Source organism: Ursus maritimus, unplaced genomic scaffold (genome assembly GCF_017311325.1).
Source record: "Ursus maritimus isolate PB19 unplaced genomic scaffold, ASM1731132v1 scaffold_2, whole genome shotgun sequence".
Classification (NCBI taxonomy): domain Eukaryota; kingdom Metazoa; phylum Chordata; class Mammalia; order Carnivora; family Ursidae; genus Ursus; species Ursus maritimus.
The window spans coordinates 89197311-89203475 of NW_024424452.1; positions in this window are offsets into that span (position 1 = coordinate 89197311).

The window sequence follows — 6165 nt, forward strand, 5'->3', positions numbered from 1 at the left end:
ACACACGCAGAGACCTGGATATAAACACGCCTCGAGCTCCCGCAGTCTCGCTAATATCGGGCGCGGGAAAGAAAAGTGGGTGGGCGACCAAAGCGCTCAAATACCCTATGGGCATCCTATGTGTCTCTCCTGCTGACTCCAAGCCGCCTGGAAAGTATGTCCTCGCGTTCGCAAAGGCTGTACCCCGAGTTCACAACTTCGTCCCGGCGCTTCTCCCTCCCCTGCATTCCTCAGCTAGCTGGAACATGGCGAGTCGACTTCCTCACTAGAAGCAGGCAGTCCCCAGCGGCGCAGGCTGCGGGCGCCGCGGGCAGCAGCGGCTGAGGACGCACCAGGCGCGCACGCCCAGCGCGCGGGGACAGAGCGTGTGGCCTGGGCTTCCGCGCCGCCAGCCCCGGGGGCGGGGGACGCGCTCTCCAACTTCCCGCCAGCTGGGGTGAAGTTGCACTAGCGGTACTTCCAGCTTTGACCGTAACCCCAGAAGGGAGGATGATTTACTGGGACCACCCAGCCCTCAGGCCTGGCCTGCAGTTCGTCCCATGGTGTCCCCAAATAGCACTCTCCCAACGCTCCTAGAAAAGCCATGGGCTGGAGATGCGGGGTTCGGTACCCTCGGCTGGCCTCGAGCACGATCGGGAGGCTTTCACTTTCGGCCCCAAAAGCCAAGAGCCAGGCCCTTTAAACGCACTCTGGCCAGTGCCCCTGCCCTGTGACCGCCTCTGCGCCGGGGCCGGCGGCCCCTCGCCCCGCCCGGCCCCTCCGGTCCAGGCTACACGCAGCGTCCGACCCGCCCCGTACCCGCCAAGGCTGCTGGTTGTCTTGTTATCAAATTAAATCAGCGAGAAAGGGGGGTGTCTTACGTTGCATCGGCACACCAAGCATCTCCGGGAGCCCCTTGACAGCCCCCTCCGCGGGGACAGCTGCGCTCTGCATCATCTTGGAGCGAGAGCCAGGGAGTCGCAGTCTACGGAGATCTCTTGCTCTCTCGCTTAAGCTGGATTCAGAAATTTGAAAATAATAATAAAGACCCAACCAGGCCGCCGAAGTCACGGTGGAAGCCGGACCCTCCGCCTCTCCGGGAGGATTCCACAGGCTGGCTGGCCCCCTCCCCCCGCCAGTCCTCAGTCTGTTTCAAATCCCTTTGATCTCGCTCTCCGGGGTAGGTGCACATCCCGGGTTGAGGAGACGCTGTTGCTGCAGCTCTGGCTTTTTTCCCCTCCTCCTTCCCCCGCCCGCTTCTCTCCCCCTCCCCCTCCACCCTTCTGCAAAGCTGGCCGCTCGGGAGGCCGCGGTCACCCAAGCATTTTGATTCATTCACACTGCAGGAACGGCCGTGACGTCGCTTTCCGCAGGGAGGCCCGCCCTTCAGCCAATCCCCACACCCGGCAGCGGGCCGCGGACCCCGGCGGGAGTGGGGGTCCCGGCACCCGGAGTGGAGGCCGCGCATGGGGGCGGGGCCGCACAGAACAGGGCGGGCCTCGCGGACGTCGCCCCCACCCCGCCCTGCGCTCACCGTGCGGCTCGCGCCCCGGATAAATACTGCGGCCGGTTCCCGCGGCAGCAGGTGCTTCTGGACGGCGGAACCCCGGGCTTGCGGGTTCCGCGGGTCCTGGGGAGTTTCGGAACTGGTCGGCGGCTCATGTCCCCACTGCCCCTCCATTCGGACCAAGGGATGGGGAAGGGCGTGGCAGACCCTCCGAAGGCCCGGGCCGCACGGCAGAGTCTTCCGCTCGCGCGCTCTCGGTCCCGGGCTTCTCTCCGCCCGGGACTTCATCCTCCATCCTCCAACTCCTCCTCCTCCTCTTCTCCTCTGGCCAATTGCTCTCCCGCCGGCGCTTCTCAGCCCTTGCTCTGTCTCCCCCGCGCCCGGCTGAGGCTAGGCCAGGGACAGCCCGTACTCGGCCAGGAAGGCTCGAGTCACGCGGCTGGCGGGGGAAGGCAGCCGGGGGTCTGCGCGCGGAGGCGGCCGGGCGCGGACTCCCGATGCGCGTCCCCGCTCGCCGCGGCTTGCCGCGGGGAGTCCGCGCTTCGCTCCTCTTTGGCCCCGTCGGGTCCCCGCGCCTTTTGGCTGCCGGGCTGCCGGCGCCACTCAGCCCACGCCGGCTCAGCTGGGTCCTGTCCTTGGTCCCCAGAAACTGCTCTGCCTCGGCTGCAACCGCGGGCGCTTCGAAAAATTCCGGACCTCGTGAGTGCAGGGCGGCAGCGCGCACACGGACACCCCTGCTAACCCCGGAAGGGGCCTGTGTTGCTTACCGAATTTACAAGGCACACATGCACACTTAAATTCTCAACTCAAGTTCCTGGCGGAAATAAAACAGAAGGCCCACCTTTGGGGCAGGTCGCCGCCAAGGTTCTCTAATGCTTCATCAGTTTGCTCGATGCCACTTGGCTGCAGGCGCGGGAAGCCCACCTCCCCTGCCGCAGGACCCAGAGGCTCTACGGATCCCACCCTCGCGACGCCCCCATCCTGAGTTCGTTCCAAAGATGTAGACAGATGTGCCTTCTCAGCCTAGTCAGGTCCAGCTGGGGTGGGGAAGGGGACGGTGTGCCATCTCCAACCTTACAGAGCGTCCCCTGCTTTTTCTCCTGGCGTTGTCCCTAAACAAGGAACACCAGGGACGGTGAGGGACGAACATGAAGGTGGGGGAGGAGGGCATGGTCGTCTACACTTAGAATTTGCCTTCGATGAGGTCACAGTGACTTTTATGTGTCTTGGTACTGGGTTGGCATCGTCTCCTGCCATGTTGACCGGTGAGGTTACTCCAATATGCAAAAAACCCGGTGACATTTTCAGTGTTTACCAAAATGTTTGTTGTTGTTGTTTTACAAAAATGTAACTAGTAAACAAACGAGAAAATGCCATCCTCATTAGCAATCAAAGACACGCAAAACCAAACATCATAGTACCTACTTCTGTTTTGTGTGTTAAAGGACCAGCTGAGATGGTGGGAATCCTAGAATTTGGTTCTGGTGAAGGTGCTTTGAAACTGGTACTCTCACAGCACTGCTGGTGTGCTAATAAACTCTTAAATCCGTTAAGAAAGCAATTTCGCAATATGTATCAAACCCCATAATTTTTTCATATCCTTTAGCTCAAATAATTCCCCTTTTGAGTGTGTGTTCCACAGAAATAATCTAAAATGTGAAAAAAAAAGATTTCATACATGAAGATGCTTATTACAGCATTATGGTTTGGAGAAGGAAAAAAAAAAACCAACCTCTGCTATCCAACAAAAGTGGTTTAGTAAAGTAGATTAAATTTGTTTGGTAATATGTTATACAGTTATTGAAACTAATTATGAAATCTAGCAACATGGGAATGCTTATGAAATACTTAAATTTTAAGAAGTGTGATACAATATTGTATGCTTATAAGTTTTCCAAAATGTTAGTCAAAGATAAAAGCGGTGTTAATACCCATTGTTGGCTACGGTGTGGAGAAATCAGAAAACAATTTTCTGGTGGGGATGCAATGAGGAACAGTGTCTTCTGAGCGCACTTTGGCAATATATTTTATAGCCTAAAAATGTGATGGATTTGACCCAATCCATATAGAAATTTAGTCACAGAAAATAATCAGGAATATTTATAAAGATGTAGTTGCAAGGATGTTTATAACATTTTTAAAAGAGAATAAACTACATACCCAGCAATAGGGGATTATTAAATAAATTATAGTAAATAAAATGGAATGTTATATTGTCGTTAGGAAATACAACAGAAAAAATATTTAATAATGTAGAATAGTGAGGTTTATTAGACAAAGAGTGAATGCGAAGCAGTATGAATTGTAGGGTTTTTTTTAAAGCAGCATAGATAGAAAATATATGTTAAAATATAAAAGCGGTTACCTGTATAGTGGATATTTTTGTATTTTCTTAGTTTTCCTAAGTTTCCTAAATTACTTTATAAAGCAGAAAAAACTAATAAAATTGCTCTCCAAAACATTGAGAAAACACTGAAAGGAAATGTATCAAAATGCTATTCAAAAACTTATTGGGAGAAAAGTATATTAGGAAGATGTATTATGGAATTTTTTTCTTTTTTCTCTTTTCCAGATTTTCTGTAAACTGGTTACATTTTTTTCAGTAATATTAGTAAAAGAGAAAATATTTATATGCAGTGAAATGTCAAGCATATGTGGTAGTGACTCTTATAATTAAAAATTATGTTTTTAAAATGCTTTCTGCGGCTCCTGCTTCCCTGGTATGAACCTGCCCAGGTCCTGCCCTCTTTTCATTGCCAGTCACTAGCCTGTCATCAAGTGAGGGACCGCATTACTGTGGGGGACTCCCCAGCACTGATTCAGCAAATGCCATTCTCACCTTTATCCAATGGCAGAAGAGCCCTGGGAGGTCCCTTGGTTCTCGGTTCTGCAACTTGTGGGCAGCAGCTCCCCTGCACCCCAGTGCATCCCCAGCTCAGCCAATAAATGCCCCTTTCCACGTTCCAAGACTTTTCTAGAAGTATGAGCTGGGTTCCATTCTCAACATCTTCCATTAACAGCATACCCCTGCCAAGGCATTCACTTCCTTCCTGGGGCCTCCACTTGCCCATCTGTCAATGATGAAACCCCCACGAAAGGCTTTCCTTAAGTAGATATTCTAGTGCCTACGGCTGCTGAGAGCAACAGGAACAATATAACAGCAAACATAGCCACCATCATTTATCGACAGTTTGAAACTGTGCCAGGCACCCAGGTAAATGCTTCTACCTGCATAATCCATCTTTTGCTTCATAACAATTCAGTAAATGGTATTGTCATACCTATCTGGAGGATGAAAAAGCCGAGGCTAACAGGGGCTAAGGTAATCTGCTACCCCCAGAGAACGGGGGGTGGGGGGAACGGCTGAATCCCTCAGGAAGACTCTCTGTTGGATCTGTGTGGACCTAAACCTCTGAGCTGACAGAGCAGGGGTCTTCTCAGTGAAAGCCACCCACAGCTGGCAGGGGACCCACCAGGAGCAATAGTCTTTAGGGCAGACCTGTGGCTTTCGGCTACAACTCGTTCGGAGGATGGGCACCAGGGGATGGGTCAGTGGTGATGTGGCTTTCCCTGGGTTTAGGCTCTGTCTGAGCAGTCGGTCAGGAAGAGATTCTGAATGTCTACACATTACATTTCTGGGAACCAAACTCAACATGTCAGTGGATCCAGTCCTGAAGGAAGAATCTCTAGAAACCCGATTTAGGAAAATGATGATAGTTTGCCTTTGTCTAGCACTTTACAATTTACAGAGTTCCTCTACATATTTTATCTCATTTGATCTTCATAATCATGCTGGGCGTAGGTGTGATTATCAGGAAACGGAGAGGTTAAGTGGTTTGCCTAAGGTCACACTGCTAATAAATTGCAGAGCCAACTGGAGAGTAAATCCAGCCTTTGACTCCCACTCCGGTGCTCTTTGCACTCTGCCCAGCAGACTCCCGTGTCTTCTAACCCTTACGTTTTAGGAGCTCTGCAGAGTGGGTGAGTTCACCCTCAGATGCCAGGAATTCTGAACCCCAGCCTCTTTCTCCACTCACCACTCCTGCTCCCCATCACCCCATCTCCAATCACCTCCTTCTTGTCCTCGTGCCTCTCAAACCCTCTTTCATCATTTGCATTTTGAAACTGTTTCCTTAATTATTCCCCTGCTGTTGGAAACCTGCTCTCCCCCTTCTCTGTGGCATCCTTTGATTTATCTCTGTCTGGATAACAGCTCCCCGATCCTCCTTGGGGAATCCAATTTTCATTCATTTTTCTGCTGAGCTAGATTGATATAGACCCTCTGCCCTGGTCCATATTACTCATCCCAACAGAGAGAACCAGGGAGACCAACCCTCAGCCCGGCCCCTGGGGAGCCACTGTCTTGTTCAGGGAGCCACAAGGAGTTCTCCAATAAAAGGACAGGGGCCTTTGCTCTTCCCCATCTGTCCACCCGGTCCTTCCAGTCATTTGTCAAGGGCCCCTTTCATGAGCCCACCGCTTTGTCATTTGTCTCCTTCTCTTCCCAGAACCTTCCAGGGATCTGCCCCCACCCCCAGGACGCTGATCAGAAGGCAGTTGCTGCTTAACCTAATCCTGCCCTGTGTCCTTGACACAGGAATTGAAGGGACATGGAAAAGAGATGGTTCTGCCCTTGGGCGTCTAACACTCAAGATAAGGTTCTGAGTCAGTAAGTGGCT